Below are 17,910 nucleotides of genomic sequence, written 5' to 3'. Positions count from 1 at the left end.
AAGCCTGGGGATGCCTGGAGCCCCCCAAAGCTGGAAAAGGCAGGAAGAGCCCTATCCTGGAGCCTCTGGAGGGACGTCCATCCTGGAACACCATGATCTCAGATGTCTGGTCTCCAGGACTGGGGGAGGATGAATTCCTGTTGTTTTAAACCACCCAGCTTGTGGTCATTTGTTACAGAAGCCACAGAACAGTCACACGGACCCTGCTCTGTGGGACCCTGGAAGTGCGGGTCTCATTAAAGACCAACAGAGGCTGGGTTACAGAACCCTTAGAGTCAGCACTGGGCCCCAGAAATTCTAAAGCAGTGGCTGGACACCAGAACGTTGAGGGGTCAGTCGGAAGCCAATCCCTAAGGGGGCCGGCTGCACACGGCCTCCCCAGGTTTTTATGCCTGCCTGTACAAGTTGGGGATAAGTATTTCCATCCTGATTCAGGACCTCTGATATCACCGTTCACGCTGCCAATTAAGAACCCACTAGTTACACAGAGGAAAACCCTTTCAGGAAAACCCTTGCTCCAGTGGTAAACAATTCTGAAGTTGGTCAGAGGTGGGGAATCATCTCTCATGCAGCCAGCAGCCCCCCCGCAAGGAACGTCCTCATTGCAAAGCTGGGGGACCATGTCAAGGCGTCCCTGAGTAAACATGAGCTGACCCCCAGGCCAGCTGCTGCTGAACTGTTCCCACCCTTCCCAGCTAAAACACCTGAATGTGTGCAAGGACTTGAAAGCCTAGAGGAAGGGCCATGGAGCCACACCAGCACGGAGGCCGACTTGGGGCCTGCAGGCCAGCCAGCATGGTCCTGGCCCCGGGCGCTCTTCTGGAAGCTTTCCATCTCCCTGCCCAATGTACCCCTCCTGTCCCGACCCCCACCGCTTTTCTCCGTCCTCACCTCTGCCCGGGGAGAAATTCCAGCGGCAGGTATGGGTGACACATCCTCTTCTTTAGCAGGTGGCAGCGCGGCAACTCCTGCAGAAAGTCCACCAGAGCCCCACTCGCACCGGGCCACGCACAGAGCCGTGGGCCCTACTCCCTCCCACCAGCCCAGCCCCGAGACTGCCGATGGGGCAGAGAATATGGCGTCAGGCACAGCTGCAGGGGCTCTTGCTGCCTGGAGCGGTGTTTATATTGACCTCAGCCCAGGCACACCTGGGGAGGACTGGCCGGCCGGGTCAGACTGCCCAGGTCAGCCACTCCTCGCCCCTCAGGGGCTCACAGTTGCATAAAATGGACCTTGCTGCACCGGTCAGTTCCAAGGAACACGTGTAGGTCCTGAGGGTCAGGATAGACAAGGGGCTGCAGCCCTGGCTTGTTTTCTAACCATTTTATCTGGCCCATGAGTGGGAGACAACTTCAAGAAGACCCTCTCCTAATAAAAGGAACCCAGGAGTCAGGGAGAGGAGGGGTGGTGGGTGGAGACAGAGACCTGGTGCCCCGGCTGCAGTGGAAGTCTCTGGAAGACCAGGCGGAGGGAGGCCACACAGAGTGAAGCCCAGGGTCACAGACCTGTCGGAGCTGCTGTTTGTTAGTTCAAGTCCTGCTCTGAGGTGCTCTGTGTCAGCTCTGAGTGACAGGGGGTGCTCTGCAATGAGGGCTATGCGCACGGTTCCTGTGTGCCCAGCCCTGCCGTGGTACCTGCACAAGGGTGTTCCGTATCCAAGGAGGGGCCTGACCACGAGAGTCCCGTGGGCTGCTGGGTAGCTGCACAGGTGAGCTCCATATCCTGGGAGGGGCCTGACCACGAGAGCCCCGTGGGCTGCTGGGTACCTGCCCAGGTGAGCTCCATACCCTGGGAGGGGCCTGACCACGAGAGCCCCGTGGGCTGCTGGGTACCTGCCCAGGTGAGCTGTATATCCTGCGAGGGGCCTGACCACGAGAGCCCCGTGGGCTACTGGGGAACTGGTAAAGATGTCGGGACAGTCAGTGAAGCCACTGAGGATATGCATCCAATAGTTCCTAATTCCTACACCCTGCTGGTCATTGTACCATCCCCCAGGACATAGTATTCTGTATGAGACTTACATGATGCTTTCTTCTATATTCCATTAGTCCCAGAGGTCACAGAAATTTTGGCTTGTGACTGGCAGGACTCAGCATACAAGGAAGACAGTACTGCTGGGCCGTCCTCCCCCAAGGGTTCAAAACTTCCCGCACCACCTTTGGGGAAACTTAACTAAAACCTCAAAGATCTACCTCTGGAGAAGGGAACCCTCCTTCAATATGCAGACGACATTCTGATCCCCAGCCCTACTAAGGAGGCCTCTGAACTACCTAGCCAATAAAGGATAGAAGGTGTCCAAGACAAAGGCTCAAATATCACAGACTAAGGTGACCTGCCTGGGCTTCATTCTCACAGAAGGTCGGAGAAGCCCATCCCAGGAAAGGGAAGAAGTCATTTGCAGCCTTACCCCTTCTAAACCTAGAAGACAGCTTAAGGGTTCCTAGGGAGGTCGGGGTTTGCTGCATCTGGATCCCTAACTACAGTCTAATAGCTGGGCCTCTATAGGAAACATTGAAAGGAAAAGATGATGATCTGTTCGAATAGAATCCAGAAGCGGTCTTTCAAGAATGGAAAGAGCAGTTAATTCAGACCCTTGCCCTGGACCTCCCTAACTTAGCTAAACCCTTTGACCTTTACATTCTGGGTAGAAAGTGAATCGCCCTTGGAGTATTAGTGCAAAAACTGGGACCTCTTGAAATGGAACAATGCAAGAATGCCCTCCAGGTAGGAGAAAGTACGGTCACCAAGGGCTTGGCCCGCCGCCCCATCCGGCCAAGATACTGGGGGTATCTAAAAACCTGGAATCCGCAGCCCGCAAGGCCAACTCCCTCCTAAGGGGAAAGGACCGCACGCGGTGATCCTAACCACCCACCATGCCCTGAAGTTGCAGGCGTCGCTCCGTGGGCACACTGACCTCGAGTGAGGAAGCCCTCCAACTCCAACCTCCAGAGGGACAACTGGGGGCAACGGGTCCCCATGATGACCCGTGTGACCATCACTTGACGTGGATCTTCTCTCAGAAAACAACAAGAGCGTGCCCCAAAAGAGCAGACTACTGCTTGCAGGACTTACTGCACCCAGAGCGGAGCTCATAAGCTTGGCGGGGGAACCCTAAATAACGCTGTCACCATAGAAACACCTACAGACACCGCGGTGACGGCGGCGGCCGATGAGACCGGCTGCACTCCTGGATACTTGAAAAGGCCGTTGACTCAGTGGCCGTCATGGGTCTGGATCACCACCGGCCCTGGACTGTGTGGGAGTTGAGCAGGCAGGGTTCTGACACCTGGTGCTGTTTGTACGTTAATTCAGGGGCCTAATTGAAGAAAGCGCAGACTACTGGTCAGAGCATCTAGGCTGGCAGAAACCGTCTGCCTAAGGTGGCCGAACAAATGTGGGCGGGGTAAAACCGGCCACCCCAGAGTCTCTGCGCATCTCTTTCCTGCACCCTTAAAGGTCATTAGAATCTATAACACTTCAAATGCTGGGGCTCAGGCGGACGAGCAGTGAGGGAAGAGCCCTGGGGACAGTCAACCTCACCTGGAGGCTGCTGGGGAGAAGTTCTGCCCCTCCCCCCGGGTATGAGGCCTCCCGACTCAGCACGAAGCAGTTACAGAAGCGGGGTCTGCACCCTCAGCGCCCCAACAATGAGGAATGGGACAAAAGGCAGAGGAGGGGTTTGTCACCGGCAGAGCCCATGAAAAAATCCTGGGAGATAAAAATAGAATCCGGGCAATAAAGTAAAGTCTAACGTTTATTCCTTTGTGCTTTGTCTAATTTCACTTGCCCCTAGGTTTCCACATGCAGAGGTCCCACACCCGGCACTTCAGAACCTATTTCCTGGTGCAAAATGGCTGGGCCGACACCTCAGCTCGCGGGGCCCCATGCAGACTCCGCGACATGGAGCCTGAGCTCCAGCCAACCCGGCCCTCGAGACTCCGCCCCTTCCGTCCCGCTGATGCTGCCGGGATCCCCACACAGCAGCCCCGCCCACAGCCCTCGGGGGAGCGCACGCTCTCACCTCTCCCCGTTCTCTGATCAGAATCTAAAGTTTCCTTTGCTTCTGAACCAAACTCAGTCTCGTTCTCTTGGCTCCAATGACACGGGGCAGGAGACCCTTGTTGGGGCCCACTCTGCAGGATCAGTGACAGAAATTGAGAACATTGTAACTTCAATGAACAGATGTGTGAGCCAAACTGTAATTAACCTAGAGCCGTGTATAAGGCTCGGGTAAAATAAGATGTTTCCAACACTTCCATTTGATATTTCCATCACTTTAGTATAGGCAAGTTCAGTGAAGGGGTTTGTCTTATTTGTCAGGTCAACATTAGAGAAATGAAGTGATTTCTTTCCAAGGATGTACATCGAATAATCTTGGCTGAAGCTTCAATATAGTTTTGAATGCTTTTCCATTGAAAATGATACCTCTCTTTCAGCTCCCCCATTTCTGAGAAACATAAAATCTTATAATTTATTATTACCAAAGGGGAAAGGTGCAGGGAGGGATAAATGAACAGTTTGGGATTAACACGTACACACTGCTATGTATAAAATAGATCATCAACACAGAACTACTGTACAGCACAGGGAACTACACTCAATATTTTGTAATAACCTAGAAGCGGAAATAATCTGAAAACGAATAGATATTTTTATTGACATCATCTATCAATGACAGATACAATGTACCCTAAGGGAGGCCGATGGTCAGCGCTTCTGACCCTGAAGACTTTAATCATCTTAAGTTCGGACTCTGCCTACTGCCCAAGGCCCTTAATGAACATACGTGTAGCCATAGCGTAAAATTCCCCAGTTTAGGGTTCAGGGAGACACTGACTTGGAAACATCCCTGGTGTTCTCTTACCATGCACGGGACCCTTCCTACAGCTAAAACATGACTCTGACACCCAGAAGGTGGTACACCATTTGATCGGGAAGAGTTTGGAAAAGGCATCTCATCTCCTCATCTCCAGGGAGTCGGGTTCACCCCCCCCAGTGTCTTTCCTAACAATCTCCCCACTTGGGGATGTCAGCACCTTCAACCTCCTGTTGCGCACAGTTTGGAATTTGTCCAGAGGATGAAGCGGAAGGATGAGAAACAATGAGAGAAAAGTCCTAGGTGTTCGGACAGGCACATGTCACTCTCATTTCCAATCAGGAAGACGAAATGACCAAAGGCTAAGATTGCCCATGGAAAAAGAATACGGCTTGAGGAAATCCCACTGTTTTGTGGCCAGTTCCCAAAAACACAAGTTGAAAAATGGAACTCAGGATCACTAAAATTCACGAAACTGCAGAGTTGAAAATATCTATCATTGAAAAATGTCTTGAGGGAAGTCACCGAAAAGGAATTGTAAGCAAGGGAGAATGGCAGGAAAGGGATTTGAAGAGGTAAAAAGGACTCATCATGAAAGCACAAAAAAGGGGCTGAACATCGCCAACGGTGCAGTTAGCCAAAAAGGGCGTATGCTTTTTTCCTGAATATATTCAAGAAAAGGGCATACAGCCTTTTTAGCCAACCAAACAGGTGGGCATTGCAAATCAATACTACAAAAAGTATCACACTTCGCATCAGTCAGAAGAGCCATCCTCATAAAGTGTAAACACCAGAAATGCAGGACAGGGCGAGGAGTGAAGGGAGCCCTGTGAGGCTGATAGTGGAAATGTAAATTGCCAACGGGCACACTGAAGAAGTGTACTGTGTTTACTAAAACATCTAAACAGATGAGCTACAGAGCATAGGGCACTTGCACTCATGGGCGAATATCTTGGGAAAAACAAAAATCGTCAGGATACAGGCACCCCAACGTTTACCGCCTCTCTGTTTAAAAGAGCCTCGACTTGGATAAAACCTAAATATACCTGGAAGGAAAAAATGGATAAAAGAGATGTGGTACGTATGTAGAGTGGAATATAACTCAGCCAGGAAATCAATGAAATAAGGCCAGTTGCATCAACTCAGGAGGAGTTATGTAAGATCATTCTAGGTAACATAAGTCAGAAAGAAAAAGACACATATCGTAAGATATAACTTAAAGGTAGAATCAACAATGGCTACACATGAAACAAATTACAAAACAGAAACATAGTCAAATATGTAGAAAACACACATAAGGCTGCCAAAGGGGAAAGGTGGGGAGGGGTGAGGCATTATCCAGGAGGTTGAAATTAGCAAAGATACCGTTCCAAATACCAAATTGATAATAGACGAGGCCTACACGGAACCTCAAAGAACTGCACTCAGCACATTCAAGTCACCAGAAAAAATTCTATACGACTGTTAAGAATCTGAAAAAGAATTTATTGATGTCTGTTTCTACGTGAATCAAGTGGATGTAGAACAGCAACAAACAGCGTTGAAAATCAGCTGTAACCAATATAACAATAGTAGAAAAAGACAGTGACAGACATAAAAACCCTTATAACTTTTGCTCAGGGGCTATGATGCAACATGGATTGAACACACCTAGACACACAGCAGGATGAGACATAAGGTTGGACACTCTTGGGACTGAGAGGATTGGTGAGGTTGAGTGAGCAAATGCAGACCCTTTAAAGTAATACTGTGTGCTACCCATTCCATGGGTCCCAACTCTCCAGGTGCAACGCAACCTTCCTACAGCTAAAAGATGCATGGGAAGCCCAGAGGATGACACACCGTGTGATCATGAAAGGTTTCGACAGCGCACCTCATTTTTCATCTCCTGGTGCTCGGGTTCACCATTCCAGCCGCTTTACTAACAATCTCCCCACTTGGAGAATCAGCACCTTTAACCTCCTGTTTCGAACAGTTTGCAATATGTGCCGAGGATGAACGGGAAAAGGGGGAACCAATGAGAGACTCGCTGGAGGTGTTTGGTCGGGCACATGTTACTCTCATTTCCCATCACGAAGAAGAATTCACCAAAGGCTCAGCCTGAAGCCCCGAAACCAGGATAGGGCCTGAGGCGATGCTGTGGTTTTCTGGGCCAGCTCACAAAAAGGGCAGTTGAAACATGGAGCTCAGGGGCACTGCAACTCACAAACCTGCACAGTGATAAATGACAACTACCATCCAAAAATACATTGAGTTAAGGCAACGAAGAGGATTTGAAAGCAAGGCAGAATTGCAGGAAACAGATTTCAAGAGGTAGATTGGAGTTTCCTTGAAAGCACATGAAAAGCGGCAGAACTTGGACAATGATGCAGTTGGCCAAAAAGGGAGTATGTGTTCCTTCCTGAATATATTCAGGTAAAAAAGCATACACACGTTTTGGCCAACCAAGCAAGCTGGGAGAGCAAATCAGCACTACAAAGAAGTCTCACTTCCCCCCGGTCAAAACGGCCATCTGAAAAAAGTGTAAAAAACCACAAATGCAGGACAGGCCATGGAAAACAGGAAACCTTGTTATGCTGACGGGCGGGATGAAAATTGCCGCAGACACTCTACAAAAGTGTATGGTGTTTCCTAAAACATCTAAACAACAGAGCTACAGAGCATAGGGCACTTCCACTCATGGGCGTATATCTTGGGAAGACTAAAAATCAACAAGACACAGGCACCCCAAAGCTTAGGGCTGCTCTGTTTACAAGAACCTCGACTTCGGTACCCGTTCCATATCCCAGGAAAGAGAAAAATGGATACAGAAGTTGTGAAACTTATGTACAATGGAATATCACTCAGCCATGAAATCAATGTCATAAGGCTAGTAGCAGCATAATGAGTGGATTTAGGTACGATAATTCAAAGTGAAAAAGGTCACACAGAAAAAGAAATTTATCAAAACATATCACTTATAGAGGGAATGTAAACATGGCTACAAAGAACTGAATTAAAACAGAACAGAGTCACGCTTTTAGAAAACACACTTATGCCTGCTTCAGGGGAAAGGTGAGGGGGGTTTTTCATAAAACAAGAGTTTGAAATTAGCACAGATACCGTTCCAAAAACCAAATATGTAATAGACAAGACCTACTCCTTGCTCAATGAACGGGACTCAACAGCTCCTATTCATCGCAGAAGAAAAATTCCAGCCCTTGTTTCTCAGGAGCTCTGGGGTCTACCTGCGAGGTAAACTTAACTCACCTGGCACAAGGCGGCCATCCCGGGTTTCACATCAACATGATCTCAGGCACAAACCTCCTGGCTTTTCCATTGTGTCTTTAAGTTACTTGTTGAAACAACTGCACAAATATGACAAAGATATAAAATCAGGCATCTTCTGCTCCAGTGCCTGCTCATAAATGATTTTCTGCCACTTTAATGATAAAGATAGGACATTTCAACATTCTGCTGCCCTTATTATTTGTCATTTTTCTTGATATTTCTATTGAATACTCTTTCAATATTTTAACAATGGAACATTTATTTACCTTGTTCCAGACCCAGCCTGTAGTGGTAAAGGTTTTGTTGTTATATTTCTATTATGTTTCCTTTAAAAATCATTATGCTATTTAACTGGATTAAGTCAATTCTACAGGCATTTATCTTATGATATTGATGAAATTAATACATAGAGGGCAGTAGTACAAGTTGATTGTACTCCAGAGCCTCTATTAGCACAGTTAAGTAAGTATAACTATTATCTATATGTAAACCAAAGTACATGCCAAGTGAGACTCTCCGACGCTTCTTCACTGTCTGCCCCTCAAGCCTGTGAGAAATGGAATATTTCTTGCCATCTCAGTAAACAAAAGATGCCACAGTCATCCTCTCCAATGTGAGCGGGCAGGCCCTGAGGAACTCAGGATATGCAATTACAGAATGCAGGCCCCAGAGAGCTGAGGTGCATATCAAAGGAAGGAATTCGTGAGCCTGACTCCAGCATCTTCGCATAAGGAAAGCCCTGCATTCCTGTAGAACCTGGGAGAGCAGGTTCTCCTTAGCTGACAATCACCTTTTCCCGTCCCCCATCAACTGCGCAAGCCCCCCGCCCTGTCCCCTCCCCCCCCCCGGTGCTTTAGCTCAGGGAGGAAGGGGGCGCACAGGGCCTCGGCTGAACAAGAGGCCTGGGAGCCTCGGGAGGAACTTTCGCCGCTTTCCCCGCCGTTGGGAGGAGGGTCGCTGACGCTGCGGCCGGACCCTGCGCCTCCCTCGCCCCGTGTCCCCTCAGGACGTTCAGCCGCCCTCTCCCCACGCCCCCCGGGCCCCGCGAGCCAGGCCGAGGGCAGGGCCGAGAGGAGGGGCCGAAGTTTCCCGGGACCAGACCCCGAGGCCGCTCGTTCTGCACAGCAGCGGCGGGTGGCAGCGAAACGCTTCCCCTCAGAAGCTGCTCTTGCGCGGCCGCCCGGGCACAGGACCCACTTACACGGCCCGCCGTCCCAACGACTGTCGCGGCTTCGGCCGCCGGGGCCCCTCCGCAGCCGGCAGCGTCAGTGAGGCCGCCCTCCCCTTGGGCTCCGGGGCAGCTCCGTGACGGCGGAGGGAAGAGACCCCGAGCCGGGAGCTCCAGCTCTGAGGAAACGCGGGCTCCGTTCTGGGCGCAGTGGGTGGGGCCGTTCTGCCCCGAGGCATCCTGGGAGGGAGCGGGGCGCCGGGGGAGGAGCCGCCAGGAGCTCAGGGCCCCGTCGGGGGTCCTGGAGGGGCGGCCCGGCCTGAGGGCCCCGCCCACTGTGGCCGCAGCGCAGGTCTTTTTCCTGCAATCCTACACAAAAAGTCAGAAAGATACACACGGTCTACAGTGAATGTTCACAAATGGTGGTTGCTGCTGTGCTTACTATCCTATTAAACGTGGGAAATCCATAACACACTTGAAGTTAGAAGTTAACTATGAATGTTTACCTTTCCTTATTATGTCTCTGCTATTCACAATTGTCGTTAATGAATCAGAGACTGTGGCATCACTAGTTAAAAATGAGCTCGTTTAAAAAATAGAACTCAGGCCCACCGGCCCTACTGTATCAGAATCTGCAATTTTACACTCTCTCCAGTGTACTTGTGGACCCATGAATAGTTGAAAGGTACATTTCTACCTCGACATGTCTTTTCTGTCTGAGAAATACGCACATTTTATCCAGTTTGATATAAATAAAACACTCAAAAATGCATATGTCCGTGTTGAAACCACCATTTTATCATTTCTTTTCCAGATAACTATAGTCTCTATCTATACTGGTTTTATGGATCACATGACATACTCTTTTTTGTAGTTAGAAATAGAGAAAGCTACTTTGTAAAAAAAATTATATATATATATATATATATATGTGTGGATAATAGAAGACACTCTTCTAAATTAAAACCAGTTCTCTTAATTTGCTCTTTTCTTCTTGCGTCACATTATGAACTCTTCCCGTGGCCACATGTCATGTGTACTTTTAATTTCAGGGACTGCTGACATCCCAGGATGTGCCCATAGATTTCTCTCAAGAGGACTGGGAATGCCTGGACCGAGATCAATGGGAATTGTACAGGGATGTGATGTGACAAAAGTATAGGATCATGCTCTCCTTGGGTGAGGATACCTTCCTTCCAGAATTCCTTATCCACCCACAGGGTTTAGAGGCCTTCATTTGTAGAATGTCTCCTGGAATGTTCTGCTTCCTACAATAGGGTTTCAGATTGCAACGTTTCAGGAAATATTGGGAGTTTGTGGGTATAATTTATGTTATTCTTTGCAAATTGCAGCCTCCTTTTTAATATACTTCGTAACTGCTTGGGATGTGTCTATATGAACAGTGTACTATATGCTTCTGTTATAGTGCTTACAATATTTTATTCTCTTATTATCTGTAACAACCTTCCATGGATTCTTTGGGCTTAAGGTGTATTAAAAGGGAGACGGCGATTCTGGGACTTCCCTGGTGATGCAGTGGTTAAGACTGCGCCTGCCAATTCAGGGGACACGGGTTCGATCCCTAGTCTGGGAAGATCCCACGTGCAACGGAGCAACTAACCCAGTGGGCCACAACTACTGAGCCTGCGTGCCACAACTACTGAAGCTGGTGCACCTTGAGCCTGTGTGCCATTTATTTTTAGAGAATAAAATCACCTCTGAGTGATTACAATTTAGACCAGCTAGTCAAAATTCTTTATCACCTGTTCTTCTCAAACACTGATCAATGGAACAAGTTTTACTAGGGATAAGAGTGTAATTGTATTCTAGAGTTCATATCGGCAATATGGTTTTTGACCTTGATGCTGGATCACGACATTTCAATGGTATAACTGCTATTAATTGTCTCTTTGTTCAATGATTAAAGTCTCACATGATCTGAGTTCAGACTGGAGCCATCCTGCTTGGTTTCTGTCTATTGCAGATTTCTTCCAGTATGAAAGGACAAGAGCAATACGGCTTACTTTACACAATGTCTTCAAACTAAATGATGACATAATCTACATTCAATTAATTTATACATACCCTACTGTAGAGCAGGGTTTGTTACGGTGGCAGAGCCCGGTAATTATGTAAAACTGAAACTTTTATCTGCACTGGTTCAAGTCCTCCTCCTAAGAATATGTTTATAATCAACACTCTTTCACAAGTTACCCAATTTAATTCACCATAGCATTCCTCATATTAACTAAATGGAAAATCCTAAGCTATATACAAATCCAGAAAGGGCCAAAAATCATCTGCCCACATGGATTATTACAACCCATTGCTGAGGCATTCAAATTACTTATTAAAGACGCACTATGGGGCTTCCCTGGTGGCGCAGTGGTTGAGAATCCGCCTGCCGATGCAGGAGACACGGGTTCGTGCCCTGGTCCGGGAAGATCCCACATGCCGCGGAGCAACTAAGCCCGTGAGCCATGGCCGCTAGGCCTGTGCGTCCGGAGCCTGTGCTCCGCAACGGGAGAGGCCGCAACAGTGAGAGGCCCGCGTACCGTAAAAAAAAAAAAAAAAAAAAAAAGACGCACTATGTCCATCAACAGCATCAATTTATATATTATTGCCCCAATGCTAGCCTTAACCCTGGCTCTCACAACATGAATTCCTCTTCCCATATCTTAGCCACTAATTAATATAAATGTAGGCATACTCTTTTTTTTTTTTTTTTTTTTTTTGTGGTATGCGGGCCTCACTGTTGTGGCCTCTCCCGTTGTGGAGCACAGGCTCTGGACGCTCAGGCTCAGCGGCCATGGCTCACGGGCCCAGCCGCTCCGCGGCATGTGGGATCTTCCCGGACCAGGGCACGAACCCGTGTCCCCTGCATCAGCAGGCGGATTCTCAACCACTGCGCCACCAGGGAAGCCCAGGCATACTCTTTATATTAGCCATATCACACCTAGCCATTTATTCCGTCCTCAGTTCTGGATGAGCTTCACATTCAACATACTCACTCACTGGAGCTCTAGGGACAGTAGCATAGACAATCTCATATGAAGTAATGTAGCAGTTATTCTATCCTCAGTCTTACTGATAAATGGATCATTTACACTTTCAACAGTAATTATTACACAGGAACACCTATGACTATTTTCTTCTGACCCCTACTCAGAATTTTATTATCTCCGCAGTAGCAGAGATTCAATGAAGCCTCACTTGATTCAACACAAGTAGAATCAAAACCTGTATATGACTTCAACGTAGAAGATGTAGCAGGCCCATTCACCTCTTCCTTGCTAGACAATATGTCAATTTCCTTATAATAAACATTTCCACAACAATCCATTTGTAGGAGCATTCGACAATCCCTAGGTGCCAGAATTATATACACCCCAAGTCATCATTAAAACACATCTAACAATCTCCTTTCTATGAATTTGAGCATCCTACCCACAATTTTGATATTATCAACGTCTACATCTCGTATAAAAATTTTTTTTCTACTAACATTAGCCCGATGTATATGAGAGTTTTCACCACCTGTCATCATACCAGGCAACCCACCACAAACTTAAGAAATATGTCTGACAAAAGAGTTACTGTGATGGAGTAAATTATAGAGGTTTCAATGCTCTTATTCCTGGAATTGAATTCTTCCTAAGAATTTTATATTCTCCATGTTACCACATTACAGCACATGCTATATACTAAGGTTCACTAGGTAAGCTTCAGGCCCATACCCCCAACATGTTGTCGTAGATCCTTCCTGTACTAATAAACTCTCATTGTTTTTACTATCATTCTACTGACCATTATCACAGGAAATATAATTGTATACGAAGCTCACACTGGTTAATGGTATCCCCATTCTAATAAAAAACACAAACCCATAAGCTACAGAAGCATCCAACAAATATTTCCTAAAACAATCCACCACACCAATACTACTTATAATGGCTAGTATCATTAATCTAATATACTCTGGTCATGGAACACAATGAATAACAAAAATCTTTCATCCAGCAGCATCCGCCCTCATGACAATCGCCCTTGTCACAAAAGTAGGACTTTCCCCATTTCACTTCTGAGTGCCTCAAGTCACACAAGGCGTCCCATGAACAGCAGGCCTGATGCTATTAATATGACAAAAGTGCACCCCTGTCAGTTTTATACCACATGTCACCATCCATCAACCTAAATATACTATTAATCATAGTGATATTATAAATCATAGCTGGAGGCTGAGGGAGATTTAGTCAGACTCACCTGGAAAAAATTAAACCCTCCTCATCAATTGCCCATATAGGATGAATAACAGCCGTTATAAAGTATATTCCGATTATAACAATCCTAAACATACTAATTTATATCATAACAATACTCTCTTCTTATTATTTATGCCCAGAGCATGGACTACAAGAGTGTCATTATCACACACATGAGGTAAAACACCTCCCATCACAATCCTTTTCCTCACCATTATAGTATCATTAGGACATAGTCCATCACTATCAGGGTTTTTACCCAAATGAATACTTATCCAAGAGATAACAAAAATGACAACATCATTCTACCAACATTAATAGCCATCACAGCAGTGCTCAGCATATATTTCTACTTGCAGCTAACATACTCCACATCACTAACTGTATTCCCTTCATGAAACAACACAAAAACAAAGCACATTGAACATTCAAAGAAATAACCTTCCTATCATTACCAATCATAAAACCCAGACAATTACTCCACATAACACCCATTCCATCCGTGCTGGACTAGGAATTTAGGTTAGTTCAGACCAAGAGCTTTCATAACCCAAAACAAGTAAAATTTACTTAATTTCTAAAAATAAGGATTGAAAGACTTCATCCTACATCGATTGAATGTAAAGCAAACATTGTAGTTAAGCCAAATCTTTAGGAGACTGATGAGTTTTAACCCCAGGAAACTTTAGTTAACAGGCAAATCCTCTAGTCAACTGGCTTCAATCTGCTTCTTCTTCATTTGAGAAAGAAAAAAAGAAAAAAGGCAGGAAAATCTCTGGCAGAATTGAAGCTGCTTCTCTGAAATTACAATTCAATTTGTTGATTCACCACAGGGTTTGTGAGAAAGAGGGCTCAATCTCTGTCTTCAGATTTACAGTCGAATGCTAGCTCAGTCATTTTACCTCTGTTCATACACTGTTGATTATTTTCAACAAATCACAAAGATATCGGCATCTTATAATTACTATTTGGTGCTTGAGCTGGAGTAGCAGGCAGCACCTTAAGAATATTAATCCAGGCTGAGCTATGCTAACCTGGAGCGCTACTTGGAGATGCACAAATCTGTAACGTGGTCATAACAGTCCCTGCAATTGTAATAATTTTCTTTATTGTTGTACCCCTTATATTGCAGGGTTTGAAAACTCACTTGGGCCACTAATAACTCGCACACCTGAGGTAGCATTTCCCCGAGTAAACCATGTAAATTTTTGACTACTTCCCCCATCGTTCTTACTCCTACTCATGTCACCAATAGTAGAAGCTTGTTCTGGTACCAGTGGACCGTGTATTCAGCTCTAGCCTGCAACCTGGCCCACGCAGGAGCCTCTGTCGACATAACCATTTCCTCCTTACATTTATCAGGTGTCTCCTCAATTCTTGGTGCTATTGCTTTTATTACTATAGTCTTTCATACAAAACCAGCAGTCATACCCCAATACCAAACACCATTATTTGTTTAATCTTCACCAACTATAGCCATATTACTATAATTACCACTCTCAGTCCGAGCAGCCAGAATTGCCATACTCTTAAGAGATAGAAATCTCAACACTACTTTCTCTGACCCTGCAGGAGGAGGCCGAATCCTATACCAACACCTATTTTGATTCTTTGGTCACCCTGAAGTCTGTATTCATGGCCTACCAGGGTTTGTTATAAATTCACACATCATTACACACTATTTAGGACAAAAGGTGCCTTTCAGCTATTTAGGAATAGTATGAGTCATGCCCACTGGCTTTTTAGGATTTCTCTTGTGGGCCCATCATATATTTACCATAGGGAGAGCTGTCCACTCAGGAGCATACTTTGCAAAAGCTACCATAATTGCTTCTATCCCGACAGGAGTGTGCTTTCTCTGGTTGCAGTGAGCAGTTGCGACTCTACGCTGCGGTGCATTGCCTTTTCACTGAAAAGGCTTTCTTTATTGCAGAGCATGGCTTTCACGCTCTAGAGGGCAGGCTCAGTAGTTGTGGCACATGGGCTTTTTGCTCCACGGCAGGTGGAATATTCCCACACGATGGCTCGAACCCGTGTCCCCTGCATTGGCAGGCAAATTCTTAACCACTGCACCACCAGGGAAGGCCCTGGTTAGCAACTGTTCACGGAGGTAATATTATATGACCTCCAATATATTATGAGTTTTAGGCTTTAGTTTTTCTTTTTATAGTAGGAGGTTTCACAGGAATCATCTTAGTGAACTCATCCCCGGACGCTATCCTCCAGGATACATACTATGTAGCAGCACACTTCCATGACCTAATGTCCATGGGAGCGGGCTTCACTATTACGGGAGGCTTCCTACACGGATTCCCACTATTCTCAGGTTACACAGTGAACTCAGCATGAGCAAAAAGTCACTTCACGCGTATATTTGTAGTAGTAAATATGACTTCCCGCAGCACTTTCTGGCCTCTCAGGAATGTCATTACTTTAGTCTCAGTACTCGGAGGCACACACAACATGAAATATTGTGTCTTTTGGCTCACTCATCTCAATAGCAGCAGTAATGCTAATCATAATCTTCATACTTTGAAAAGCATTTGCATCTAAGCAAGAAGGCTAAGCACTAGAAACTGATACTCCTAACCTAGAATTGTTACATAAATGCCCTCCACCATATCCTATGTTTCAAGATCCTACCTATGTAAATATAAAATAAGGAAGGTCTCAAGTCCTTTTCAACCACTTTCAAGCCAACACCGTAACAATTATGTCTTTCTCAATAAATGAGATAAAAGTAAAAAGTGATGTAGCTTTGTCAAACTTAAATCAGAGGCTAAAATCCTGTATATCACGAAGGCATATCAATTTCATCTAGGATCTCAAGATATAACATCACCGATTATGGAAGAACATTTACATTCTCATCATCACACATTAATAGTGATTTTTGAAACTAGTTCTCTATATTATTTCTCTAACATTGACAACTAAACTAACTCATATACATATAATAGATGCACAGGTAGAGAAAATGTGAACAATTTATCAGCCATTATTGTAATCTTAATTGCTCTATCATCATTGTGAATCCTTTACATGATACATGAAATCAATAACTCTTCCCAAACCATAAAATCGATGGGTCAGTAATGATACTGAAGCTACAAATACACAGATTATGAAGATTTAAATGTTGGCTCCTCTGTAATCCCCACATCAGGGCTAAAACCAGGAGAATAATGACTAATAGAAGTCAACAACCACGGAGTTAGAGAGAGTCATTGAATATTAGTTTCATCTGAAATTGTTGTACACTCCTGAGCTGTTCCTTCTCAGGCCTAAAAAGGGCTGCTATCCCAGAACGCCTAAATTAAAGAATCCTAATACCAACAGGACCAGGCCTATGTTGTAGACAAGAGAGCTCATTTTCCTGAGTTCAAAGACAGGCCAGAGGGATATGGCTGAGATGACGGGTGAATCTGGAGCCCATGGGGATGCACTCTCCAAGCTCCAGGATAGGAATGGGCCATTATTGGTTTAATGGACCTCTGGGGTCCCAGGCCACCCACACCACACCCTCCCGAGCAGGATCTTGGCAACATTCCCTGTCAGTGATGAGGCAACCTAGCACTTGTCACGCCCCGATGTTGTGTCCTATGTGGGCACCATGCTGTGGGGACCACACCCACACTCTGCAGGTCCATGCTACAGGGTCCTTCTTGCCTCAGGAGTAGAGACCACCCAGCAAGCAGTTCGCTCCCCAACCAGCAGGAGGAGGGGAGGAGAGCAGGGGCACCAGGGGAATCTCACTCAGACAACAACACCCAGGGGTGCCAGCGGGGACAGTGATGATGCAGATGAGGCCCAGACCAAGAGATGCAACCAGAGGACACAAAAGGCAGCTGATCAGGTCCTGACTCAACTGCATCCCGGACACCTTTGTCCCTCCTACGCCCCTTCCTCATACATCCCCTCCTGAAATGCAGATTCTTCAGATGCAAACAGGCAGAGCCTCAGACTGAAAGTCAGCTCTTCCAAAATGACCCATCAGCAAACACTGCAGGATTGCGCTCCAGTGGGAGCCCTGGAGTCCACAACTCAGGGACTGAAGGGGACATCGGTGCCAGGGCCAGTGTGAGGGGATGGGGAGTGAGACTTTCATGGTTGTGGAATGCTGGTTTTGCAAGATGAAAAGTTCTAGGCGTGGTGGTGATGGCTCCACGAGAAAGTGAATAGATCTGATGCCTCAGAAACGTGCACTTAAAATGGTGACGATGGTAAAGGGTATGTGACGTGTGTTTTATTTCACTTAAATTCATAAAATAATGTCTTTTTAAATCAGAGTCCATTTCGACTCCCGTTCATCACAAATGTCGGAGACCCAAACACATTCCCCTACCTTAGGGGCCATCAAGGTACCCTCACATGGCACATGGGAGACCGTTCTC

At 46.4% G+C, this 17,910-nt stretch overlaps 1 long non-coding RNA gene across 2 annotated transcripts in view; it reads right to left on the bottom strand.

The window, feature by feature from the left end:
• The window catches only part of LOC136794048 (uncharacterized), a 114,467-nt gene extending 104,987 nt beyond the window's left edge, over nucleotides 1–9,480 (bottom strand). The window contains exons 1-3 of one of the 2 annotated variants that reach the window (XR_010840247.1): nucleotides 9,288–9,480; nucleotides 8,066–8,163; nucleotides 892–968 (exon numbers count right to left, since the gene is read on the bottom strand). This is a non-coding gene — a long non-coding RNA (uncharacterized lncRNA). The remainder of the gene's footprint in view (nucleotides 1–891; nucleotides 969–8,065; nucleotides 8,164–9,287) is intronic. The other variant, XR_010840248.1, reaches the window with a different exon arrangement.
• Nucleotides 9,481–17,910: the final 8,430 nt, after the last annotated feature.

This window comes from Kogia breviceps, chromosome 1 (genome assembly GCF_026419965.1).
Source record: "Kogia breviceps isolate mKogBre1 chromosome 1, mKogBre1 haplotype 1, whole genome shotgun sequence".
Classification (NCBI taxonomy): Eukaryota; Metazoa; Chordata; class Mammalia; order Artiodactyla; family Physeteridae; genus Kogia; species Kogia breviceps.
The sequence above is the reverse complement of the archived record's forward strand: the minus strand, read 5'-3'. Positions and strand labels throughout refer to the sequence as shown.